Source organism: Fukomys damarensis, unplaced genomic scaffold (assembly GCF_012274545.1).
Source record: "Fukomys damarensis isolate Sample0158 unplaced genomic scaffold, DMR_v1.0_HiC HiC_scaffold_30, whole genome shotgun sequence".
In the NCBI taxonomy this organism is placed as follows: domain Eukaryota; kingdom Metazoa; phylum Chordata; class Mammalia; order Rodentia; family Bathyergidae; genus Fukomys; species Fukomys damarensis.
The window spans coordinates 2,980,449-2,993,542 of NW_022900942.1; positions in this window are offsets into that span (position 1 = coordinate 2,980,449).

Sequence of the window (13,094 nt, forward strand, 5' to 3'; positions counted from 1 at the left end):
GACCCCTGAGATTCAGGTTGAATTTGGGCTACAAGCCCCAACTTGAGCTCTCTGACCTACTGCAGTGTTGAACTCTACAATGTTCTACTACAGGGTCCCTCTGCCCTTTCTCTGAAGATATTCAAAGTTCTGATGGAATATGGTGATCTGTCCAACTTACCAATTATGGAGATCTGATGTGACTTTTTTGCAGCTGTTCACTTCTGTTCTATCTTCTGCAGCTCAGAGAAATGAATTTTATGACCACCTGTGATTTTGTAAAGTGGATCCAAGTAATGGCACAATTAGGAGGCCTGAGAGTGTGTGGGGTGGTGCCTGTGTGGATATTTCAGAGACACCCACACAGCCAACCATTTCTCACCTGTTGGCATGAAGCAGGCCAAGAGAGAACGGGATCCCTGCATAGTTGCTGTCCTGGACCTCCATCTTCCACCTTCTGCTGGATTCTTATGATTTCTTTTTTAAGTGATCCCCAATTTCATCACACTATGATGTGACAATACAGAGGGGATAACTTCAATTCCTTTGCACTCACCTAAGTTCTATGAGCAAGTATGCGGTCTATGTTGGATAACAACTCATGTGTAGTTGAAAAGAATGTGTATTCTGATTTTGTGGAGTGGAACACTCTAAACATCTGTTAAGTTCATTTATTCAAGAATTTGAATGAGTTCTACTATTTCATTGTTTATTTTCTGGCTAGATGATCTATCTGTTTGTGAGAGTGGGGTATTGAGATCCCCTTACTATTGTTTTACTACTTATTAGATTTCTCATGTCCATTAGTATTTGTTTTATGTAGTTTTGCATGCTAATTTTTGGTGCATATATATTTATGATTGCCATCTCTTACTCATGGATTGCTCCCTTTACATGGATGTAGTGTCCTTCTTTGTCTCTCTTAATCAGTGTTGGTTTGAAATCCACTTTATCTGCAAAGAGTATAGCTACTTCTGCTTTTTTTCAGGCTCCTGTTACATGCAGTATTATTTCCCACCCTTTAACTTTCAGCCTCTGATTTTCCTTTTGACTTAATTGTGTTTATTATGTTCAGCATACAGTTGGATCATATTTCTTGATCCATTCTCAAACTTATTTCTTTTGATTGTTGAATTGAGGTCATTACTATTGATGGTTGTAACCAATACATATTTTTATCTTTGTTAAATTTATTGGTACATTTTAGGTATACAATATAGTTACATTCATTGAAGAAAGCAGAACTCTCAATGAGGGTTCTTGGATCCTCAAAAGAACCAACACTGAAAAGTAAAATCATGGTCAGTAGAGGCTGGAAAGTGATAGGAGGAGGAAGGGCCTGTAGTGTAAGTACCAAAATCCAGTTAAATGGGAGAACATATTCCAGTGTTCTACAGCACAGGAGGATGACAATAGCTTATTAAAATTAACTCGGCATGTTATTAAAACTATGAGAGGAGTTTGAATATTTCAGTCACAAAGAACTGAAAACATTTAAAGAACTGGTAATGCTAATTACCCCAGTCCAATCATTACATGCTGTATACATGTGAGAAATTATCACTGTGTGTGCTGCAGATTTAGCTCAGTGGTGCCACACCTGCCTGGCAAGCACAAGGTCCTCAGTTGGATCCCCAGTAGAAAAAAAATACACTTAATATCCCATAAATATGTAGTTATTATATCAAATAGTTTATAATGTAAAAGATAATTAGTTAAAGTTTTTCTTTTGCCTCTGAGTTAAACCTTTGTGCTTCAGGGCCCTGCCATCTAGCTACACTGGCTGCTTGACTTGATGAGGAAGAAGCAGTGTTTTCTGAGTCCATCCAGCAACTGATCTCTCCCACAGCATTCACTGGCCTATTCTACCTTGCTGGAGCATAACCAAGGAGTAATGATCTGTCATTGCATGTCCCCTGCCTGATAAGCAATAGAGTTGTACTCTGTTCTCAGAGCTGGCAGTAAGACAGATGGAGACATTGACCTACTGAGGCAGAAAATCATGAGAAGACACACACACACGCCCCACTGGACAGGGAGTGGTAAAATGAAAGTCTGGAGGACACGGGCTGATTATTTACAGTTGTGTGGATTGTAAAGCTCAATGTGCACAGCTCATAATTAGATAAATTGGTTCACAGTATCACAGTCTCTAAGGACTTGTTAACATTGATGGAACAAGAACACAGAAAAAGTCAGCTCCCTTTGTAATGTCTTTGTAATCTCTACTTCTCAAGAGGCTACTCAGCTATATTCCTCTCTTGAGATTTTCATTTTTCATATTTTTTTCATAACCAGGGGTTCACACATACTAGGTAAATGCCCCACTGGTGAGCTGTACAAACATTTTTAAAATTTTATAATTATATAAAAATATCTCTCTGAGTTGCCCAGGCTGGCCTCAAAATTGCAATCCCCTGGATTACCCTACCAAGCAGCTGGGAAGGCAAACACACAAACACTAACTTTATTTTTATTAACACGTTTAACTGTGCATATATTTCTGAGGTTTACTGTGATACTTCAGTACATGCATACAGTGTGTATAGATTCAACTCACTCTGAAATATTTCCAATTAAGAATGCATGAATAAAAATGTGGTAATCACAATGAAATGCCATTTAGCCTTAAAGGAGAGTGGAATCATGTCATTTGTGGAAAATTTGATGGAACTTGCAATTATAATGTTAAGTGAAATAGTCAGAAATTATATGGATTTAATTGTGTGAAAAATCTGAATCATAAATAGATAAATAAAAGATAAAACAAAAGCGAGGGGGCAGGAAACAAAAAAATTAAGGATTTTTTTTGAGATATGGAAAAGCAACAAGGGAATTAGCATGGTAGGGAGGAAGGATAAAGGCACCAAAATAATCAGTATATCTAATTTCTATGCCAATTCCCCCAAAACAAATGTGACTATCATGTATTGTAAACATATGCTAATAATTGTAACCGTAGAAGATCCCAATAATGAATATAACTGTACTGTATACCTGAAATGTACCAATAAACTCAATGAGGAAAAAAAATAAAAGAAAATATGTGTTTAACATCAATAAAAGCTTTAAAATTATCAAGAAATTTGAGAAAAAATTACATTTGTATCAAGAATCAGATGATATGTTCTATTTTCATAGATTATTTTTCTCTAAGGAAAAATTCTTATTGTCCTTCAAATATATATTTCTTATAGTTGATAGGTTGGAGATTTAACGTTTTACACTAATTTGAAAGACAATTCACTTTCTCCTTTCTTTATCTGATTGACTACCTTAGAATATTCCAAAATCATTGGGTTTTTTGCATACTTATGTGGTAGCTTTGTATTTCCCTGAAATACACAGCTTCCTTTTAGTTGATTCCAATCAAAGCCAGACTGCAATCATCACAGGGCTTCTCTGGGAGAGAATCTACTTTAAATATTGCTTGTATGACCTTGGGCAGAATTAAGTTTCTCATTAATTTATTGACCCCCAGAAAGCAGATTAATACATGGCAGTTGGAGAACATGGGGTCCCACAATTCCTTAAAAGGATCTTCATCCATTGACCTAAATATTTCACAATAATTTCCACCTCTTAAAGATTCCATTAACTCATAATTGCGCCAGCCTGAGGACCAAGCCTTTAACATATAATTTTGTGGAGCAGTTACTTAAATCAAATGTCTCTATATTCTCTTCATTGAAAACTATCTCACAATAACAAATGTTGGCGGGGATGTGGGGAGAAAGGAACCCTTTTCCATTGTTGGTGGGAGTGCAGACTGGTGCAACCACTATCGAAATCAATATGGAGATACCTCAAAGAGCTTGGGCTGGAGGTTCCATTTGACCCAGCCATCCCTCTGCTGGGTATCTTTCCAAGAGAGCTAAAGGAATCATAGCACAGAGAAGTATGTGCACCCATGTTTATAGTGGCACAGTTTGTAATAGCTAAAACTTGGAAACAGCCTATTTTCCCATCCTTTGGAAACTGGATAAAGAAGATGTGGTTTTCTTATAAAATTGAATATTACTCAGCCATAAAGAATGAGAAAATAGATTCATTCATAGGAAAATGGATACATATTGAAGACATACGCCTAAGTGAAATAAATAAGTCACACATGTGTAAATACCGAATAGTTTCCCTGGTATGAATAATCTGCAACAATGCATAAGATCCTAATAAGATTACTGACATTTAGAAATGGGAAGAAAGGAGCTAAAGGTATAGGGAAGGTGGGATGGGTAGGGGAAGAGTAAAAAGGGAAAAGAAAAAACTGTGAGAGAATGAAAAGATGAAAATAAAGTGTTTGTAGATGGGGAGGGGAGGAGGGGGTGAAGGGAGGGCAGAGGTAAGGGGAAAAATATGAATCAAGACTTGTCATGTAGAGGTACATGATCCCAACAATGAATGTAACTGTACTGTATCCCTAAAATGTACAATAAACTCAATTAAAGCTGAAAAAAGAACTATCACTAAGTGAAGTTTATATTTAAAAAGCATGAGATTCCCTCCATTTTATTTCCATTTCTTCATTTTCTCCTATTTTTTTTTCTTTCCCTTATTGCCTTTCCCCTACCCTTCCCACTTTCCCTACACCTTTAGCCCATTTCTTCCTTTTTCACATTGTCAATTATCTCATTGGGGCAAGGGGAAAAATGAGATCCAAGACCTGTCATATAAAGGTACAAGATCCCAATAATGAATGTAACTGTACTGTATACCTAAAATGTACCAATAATCTCAATGAGGAAAAAAAAGAATGGGATTATACAAGAATGTGAGCACTAGTACCTAAGGATCACTGGGCATTTGTTAGAATCTGCTACCAAGCCTGGTCTACCAGTACAACAAAACTCTGAAAACATTATTCAAGTCTCCAGCACAGCCTCCAAGGCATCAGCCTAACACCATGAAATAAATCTGGATAAAAACCTACCCCTTTGGAAGAACTTTTTCTACATGGGCTGCTTAGTTACACAGACCCTACATTCTGCTCCTTGACAGATAGTCTAAAGAAACTCTCTGGTTTCTCTTATACAAATATAGTTCTTTCATCACACCAGACCACAGCCATTCTGCAAAAAATGCAACAAATATGCCCTGCAGATTCTGGTTTCTTCTTCTCAACTACTATAGGATAATCTTGCTCTAAAATGTATTTGCGCTATACATCTCTATAAACGATGAAACTTAGTAAAACTTGTCAATTCTATATTTTTTCTAATTGCTAATACTCTATAGATGTCCAAGTTTGTATCAGTCAATGTTCACTAGAAGGAGAGATTTAATAGAAGATAATATAAGGGTTTACAAGGTAGACTTACAATAGCTGCCTACAGAGTGAAGTGCCAAAGAAGGCAAAATGGCCCTCTGCGCACTGGAAATCTGAAGGATTCTGTCAAAATTTTGAAGATCTAATGCTCACTGCAGAGTTTGAAGCAAGTTGTTATTGGAAAGCAGAAGGGTTTTTGTTGCAAGACAGAGAGTCTGCACTGGAAGCCTGGAGATGGATGTATAAAGGTGATGGAGAAGCCTGGAGCTCCTCTAAAGAAACAGAAACAAGAGTTTTCTCTTTCTTAGAGTGAGACTTCCCTCTGCACTGTCTATCACTCAGACACAGTTAGAACATTACTAAACAAATCAGGTAGATATTTCTTATGCTAGTTGACACCACAGTTAACTATCACAATCTACCCCTTATCAACTTGACAACCAGATACATTTGCTTAAACCTTACTTAGTCTCCAAATACAATAGAAAGTTCATAATTATGCCTAACATGGCACAACTAATCTGTGTACAATTAAGAGTGCACTACTCCCAGCCCCAGAATAGGAGGCAAAGTGTGATGCCTACTCCGAACTACCTTTTTTGACTGCCCATTCTGTATTTCCTTGGGATTCAGCAAACTCCTCAGCAGGTCTCTTTCTTTTTCTGGTGGGATGGCCCATATCTTTATTCCTGAAGGTTCTGGACCATCTGTCAACCTACCTATTTCCCAATGACCTTGAAACAGAGCATGAAAATAGTAGGAGGTTCCCTAAGGTTTCTCTTACACTTCCTTGTTTCCTTCATTGTGGAGTAATGTTCCGATTTCCCCATGAGAGTCCAGATCAAATGCCCCTGCCAACACCATAATTCATTTTTCTGCTTGTTTACTCAGAAGCACGAGAAGCCCAAAACCACCAGAGGGAAGTCTTAGCTTCCAGTTCAAAGGAATTATGGTTGTACTTCCTGATACAAGCCTTCCGAACTCCCCAACTAAGACTTTAGGCCAGCAGAGCATAGCCTTGGGAACAACAAGCAAAAATCTTGCCAGTGGGTCACTAGATGCTCTTTATCATGGAAATGTCTCATTTAGCCATCAATTTTGAAAGATAATTTTGCAGGATATATCAGTCTAGGTTGGAAGTTGATTTTTTTATAGCTTGAAACACTTTATTCCAAGCTCTTCTTGCCTTTTAGGTTTGTACTGAGAAGTCTGCTGTAATTCTAATGGTGTTAACTTTATAAATGCTTCATAGTTTTTATTCTAACAGCCTTTAAGATTCTGTTATTTTGTCAGATTTCTGATGTTTTACATGCTATATGACATGGAATGATTTCTTTTTTCTGATCATGACTTGCTACATAGTTCGAGGTCTGACTATATAGTTCATGCTAGCCATGAATTCACTATGGCCATGCTGGCCTTGAACTCATGGTTATGCTCCTGCCTCAGCCTCCTGTGTGCTGTGATTATAGGCATGTACCACTCTTCCAGTTTAAGCTTTTGACTTTGCCAAAGTTCAGATGACTTAATGTGTTGGGGATATTTTGTTTATCTTTTATTATATTCCATTGGTCCACATATCCATTGTTTCTCAGTCCAATTTGTTTTTATTACTATAGCTTTGTAATATAATTTGAAATCTGTGATCTTTTTAAAAACATATTTTATTAGTACATTTTAGCTATACAATATAGTTACATTCATCTTTGGATCTTGTACAAAATCTGGGATTTTTTTTTTTTTGTACCGGGGATTGAACTTGGATCCTTATGCTTGCAAAGCAGGCCACCAAAGCACTGAGCTAAATCTCCGGCCCCAAAATCTGGGATCTTGATGCCCATTCTGCTTTGCTTGATTTTTCCCTTTTGCTATTCTGGATTTCTCTGGTTCCACATAAATCCTCCTCTTCCTGTTGTTGTTGTTGTTGTTCTATGAAGAACACTTTTGCTATTTTGATTTGTATTGCATTAAATCTATGTACCACTTTTAGTAGTATGATAATTTGAATACCGTTCATTCTACTATAAGTGCGAGACATTTATAGAATACTTTTTCACAATGTTTTTCAGTGATTCTTTTTCCTTCCTTTCCTCCTTCATTTTCTTTTCTTCCTTTCATTTACTCTATCATTCTTATATGTCTCACATGCTGAGAAATGGGTGTTATTGCATCTTTTTAAATTAAGTAATATATATATACAGAGAGGTGCAGTGATTTACACCCATTCTCTGTATTGTAGCAAGAGAATATACAACACTAAAATGTGGGTTTCCTGACTCTCACTGTCTTTCTTACTGGAGTACTTCCGAATGTTATTCTCAAGACAATATAAGACTTTTAACCTAATTATCTTCAAAATATTATTACTAGATGGACCTCTGGGATGTTTTGATGATCCATATTAAGAAAAAAATTTACAGGAATATGACTAATTTATATTCTAATTACTGATATTTTATTGAGACAAAACATGTAGGTGATAAGTAAAATGGCTCATACATCAATTACGAAGGTCAGACAACTATTATTTTCCCATATATTGGATAGACATTGTGGAGAAAGAATTTTTCAGAGATTCATCAACAAAAAGTTACAAATTAAATTATATCCCTCTATCATGCAATGCTATGGGTCAATTAAAGCATTTGAAGGACAGCTGTTTGGATTTCAAAGAGAGTTGAATCCTCATGTTGATACAAACTAACATTTCAAAACAAGAGGGATGGTAATGTACACTATTTAAATGAATTTTATGTGCTTGTGGCAAGTTATGGTACATATATAAATATTGACATAGAAACATTGAGAGGAAAAATCTACTCACTAAATTCCTAAGACTAGTAGTTTTTAGGTAGGAAATATGTCAGATAATGGAATCATGTGGACACAAAGAATTCACATTTCATAGGTAATTATTCAAATCATGATACATATTAGTAATGAAGTGAATATTAAATGTTTACACTTTCAAGTTGTTAATTGGTTCTTTGACAATAAAAACATGCAAAATCAATTCCCTGTACCTTTTTTTAAATTTATTGCTACATTTTAGGTACACAATACAGTTAATTAAAGATTGGAATCTTATACCTGTGCATGATATATCTTGGTTCTTATTTTTGCTGCATTCCCCTCCCCTCCCTTCACCCCCTCTGCCTGTCCCTATTTATAAAGGCATTATTCCTGCTTTTTGTGTGTGTGTGTGTGTGTTTATTGGTACATTTTAGGGATACAGTACAGTTACATTCATTGTTGGGATCATGTACCTTTACATGGCAAGTCTTGATTCTCATTTTTTCCCTTACCTCTGCCCTCCCTTCACCCCCTCCTCCCCTCCCCATCTAAAAACACGTTATTTTCATCTTTTCATTCTCTCATATTTTTTTCTTTTCCCTTTTTGTTCTTCCCCTACGCATCACACCTTCCCTACACCTTTAGCTCCTTTCTTCAAATTTCTAAATGTCAGTAATCTTATTAGAATCTTATGCATTGTTGCAGAATATTCACACCAGGGAAACTATTTGGTATTTACACATGTGGGACTTATTTATTTCACTTAGGAGTATATCTTCAATATGTATCCATTTTCCTATGAATGAATCTATTCTCTCGCTCTTTATGGCTGAGTAATATTCCATTTTATAGAAAAACCACAACTTCTTTATCCAGTTTCCAACGGATGGGCAAATAGGTTGTTTCCAAGATTTAGCTATTACAAACTGTGCCGCTATAAACATGGGTGCACATACTTCTCTGTGATATGATTCTTTTAGTTCTCTTGGAAAGATACCCAACAGAGGGATGGCTGGGTCAAATGGAACCTCCAGTCCAAGCTCTTTGAGGTATCTCCATATTGATTTCCATAGTGGTTGCACTAGTCCACACTCCCACCAAAAATGGAGAAGTGTTCCTTTCTCCCCACAACCCCACCAACATTTGTTATTGTGTGATTTCTTGATAGCAGCCATTCTTTGTGGGGTGAGGTGGAATCTCAGTGTTGTTTTCATCTGCATCTCTCGAATGACCAGTGATGTGGAACATTTTTTCATATATTTTCTTGCTGCTTTTACTTCTTTGTATGAGAAATGTCTGTTTATTTCAAATGCCCATTTTTGAATCGGGTCTTTATATTTGGGGGGACTGATTGTTTTGAGTTCTTTATATATCCTTGATAATAGTCCTTTGTCTGAGGTACAGCTGGTAAAAATTTTTTCCCACATTGTAGATTGTCTCTTAGTTCTGCTGATGGTTTCTTTTGAAGTACGGAAGCCTTTTAATAAGATGAGGTCCCAGTTGTTGATTCTTTCTGCTAGTTCCAGTGCTACTGAGGATTTGTTCATAAAGTCTTTTCCTATACCAATGTATTCCAGAGTTCTGCCTAACTTACCTTCCAGCAAGTTTAATGTTTGTGTTTTAATATGTAGATCTTTAATCCATTTGGATTTTAATTTAGTGCATGGAGAAAGATAAGGATCTTGTTTTAATCTGTGGCAGGTTGACATCCAGTTTTTCCAACACCATTTATTAAAGAGGCTATCTTTCCTCCACTGAGGATGGTGAGCTCCTTTGTCAAAGATGAGGTAGCTGAGTACATCTGCATTTGTTTTTGTGTCTTCCAGTCTGTTCCACTGATCCTCAGGCCTATTTCTTTGCCAGTACCATGCTGTTTTTATCACAGTGGCTTTGTAGTATAGTTTCAAATTGGGAATTGTTACACCTGGTGTCATGTGACTGTTGCCTATAATGGCTTTTGCTATTCTAGGTCCCTTATGGTTCCAAATGAATTTTTGGATTCTTTTTTCTAGTTCTTTGAAATGTAGTGTTGGAATTTCAATTGGCATTACACTGAATGTATATAGCAGTTTTTGTAGTATGGCCATTTTCCCTATGTTGACTCTTCCTACCCAAGAGAAGGGGATATCTTTCGATTTTTTTATATCCTCTTCTATTTTGTTTTTCAGAGTGCTGTAGTTTTCAGTGCAGAGATCTTTTGCTTCTTTTGTTATATTGCTTCCTAGATACTTCATTTTTTGGAAGATATTATAAAATGAATTTTTCCTTTATTTCTCTCTCAGTGAGTCTGTTATTTGTGTATAAGAAGGTTGTTCACCTTGTATGCAGATACTCTAGTGAATCTGGCAATTAACTCTAGAAGTCTTTTGGTGGGGTTTTTTGGATCTTCAATGTAGAGTATTATATCATCAGCAAATAATGACAGTTTAAATTCTTCCTTTTCTATCTTTATTGCTTTAATTTCTTTCTCTTGTCTATTTGCTGTGGTTAATGTTTTCAGAACTATATCAAAGAGGAGTGGTAATAATGAGCATCCTTGTCTTGTTCCTGATTTTAACGTGAAGGTTTTCAGTTTTTGGTCATTTAATATGTTGGCTATTGGTTTTTCATAGATATCCTTTATTAAGTTGAGGTATAGATCATCTATTCCATTTTTTTGCAGGGCTTTTATCATGAATGGGTGTTGAATTTTATCAAATGTTTTTTCTGCATCTATTGAGAGGATCATATGGTTTTTGTCCTTCACTTTGTTAACATAATGTATTACATTTATTGACTTTCATAAAGTTTCAAAAACCACCATTGCATTTCTGGACTAAATCTGACTTGTTCAGGATGGATGATCTTCTTGATAATCCTCTGTATTCTGTTTGCTAGTATTTATTAAGGATTTTTGCCACTACATTCATTCAAGTGATTGGTCTGTAGTTCTCCTTTTTAGTTGCATCTTTCCCTGGTTTGGGAATCAAAGTGATACTTGCTTCCAGGAAAGAATTTGGAAATATAGCGTCCCTTTCGATTTCATTGAAAAGTTTGAATAGTAATGGCAGTAGTTCTTCTCTAAATGTCTTGTAAAGTTCAGCAGTGAATCCATCAGGGCCTGGGCTTTTATTTGTTGGTAAATTTTTAATACATTTTCAATTTCACTGACTCTAATTGGGGTGTTTAAAATGTTTTTATCTTCTTTGTTCCAATTTGGTAATTCATAAATATCTAAAAATCTGTCCATTTCTTCTTTGTTTTCCATTTTATTGGAGTACAGTTTCTCAAAGTAGGTATTCATGATCTTTGGATTTCTTTTGGATCTGTTGTGACTTCGCCTTTTTCATTCCTGATTGCCTGGATCTGAGCCTTTTCTTTCCTTTTTTTTTATAAGATTAGTAAGAGTTTGTCAATTTTATTTATTCTTTCAAAAAACCAGCTCTTTGTTTCATTTTCTTTTTGTATAATTTTCTTAGTTTCAATTGCATTGATTTCTGCTTGGATATTTATACTTTCCTCTCTTGTTCGAGCTTTGGGTTTTTGTTGCTCTTGTTTTTCTAGGAGTCTAAGTTTCATCCTTAAGTTGTTTATTTGAACCCTCTCTGTTTTCCTAGTGTGAGCATGCAATGTTATGAATTTTTCCTGTAGAACTGCTTTCATTGTGTCCCATAGACTCCTGTATGTTGTATTGACATTCTCATTTATTCATAAAAAGTGTTCAATTTCTTCTTTAATTTCCTCTGTAATCCATTGATTGTGGAGGAGAGTGTTGTTCAGTTTCCATGTGCTTGTGAAGTTTCTATAGTTTCTTGTAGTATTGATTTCCAGTTTGACTGCAGTATGGTCTGATAATATACAGGGAATGACTTCAATTCTTTTGCATTTATTCAGACCTCTTCTATGAGCCAATATGTGGTCTATCTTGGAAAATGATCCATGTGCAGCCGAAAAGAATGTATATTTCGATTTTGGGGAGTGGAATACTCTGCAAACATCTATTAAATCCATGTGTTCCAAAGCTTGGTTCAGTTCTATTATTTCATTGTTGATTTTCTGCCTAGATGATCTGTCAATTTGTGATAGTGGGGTTTTAAAACCCCCCACTACAATTGTATTAGTGCTTATTTGGTTTTTCATCTTACTTAATATTTGTTTTATATAGTTGGAGGCATTTATATTTAGTGCATATATATTTATGATTGTCAACTCTTCCTCTTGAATTGTTCCCTTTACAAGGATGTAGTGTCCTTCTTTGTCTCTCTTAATGAGTTTTGGTTTGAAATTTACTTTATCTGAGAATAACATTGCTACCCCTACTTTTTTCTGGGCTCCTGATGCATGGAGAAGTGTTTTCCATACTTTCACTTTCAGTCTATGGTCTTCCTTTTGCACTAGGTGTGTTTCTTGTATACAACATATCGTTGGATTTTGCTTCCTAATCCATTTTGCCAATCTATTTCTCTTGATTGGTGAATTGAGGTCATTAACATTGATGGTTACAACTGATATATTCTGACTTATTACTGTCATGTTATTGTCCTTTTGTTGACTCTTTTTACTTTTTCTCCCCTCTCCTTTTAGTTTCTTGTCTTACCTATTTTATTTGGTCTTTTGGGCCTCATGTTATTGTGACCTTCATTGTCTTTTTCAAAGATATTGTGTAGAATTCCTTGCAGTGCTGGTTTGGTGTTCATGAAATTTCTCAGGTGCTCTTAGTTGTGGAAGTATTTTATTTCCCCATCTATTGTGAAAGAGAGTTTTGCAGGATACAAAAGTCTAGGTTGGAGATTCTTTTCTTTTAGGACTTGGAATACCTCACTCCAGGCTCTCCTTGACCTAAGGGTTTGTGTTGAAAAGTCTGCTGTGATTCTAATGGGCTTCCCTTTGCATGTGATTTGTTTCTTTTCTCTTACTGCTTGTAGTATTTTGTTTTTCTGTTGGATTTCTGGAATCTTGATTATTATATATCTAGGTGTAGATTTTTTTTGATCGTGGCTAGTTGGGGTTCTATATGCCTCATTTACCTGTATGTCTAATTCTTCCCTTCTGTTTGGGAAGTTTTCTGTCATTAATT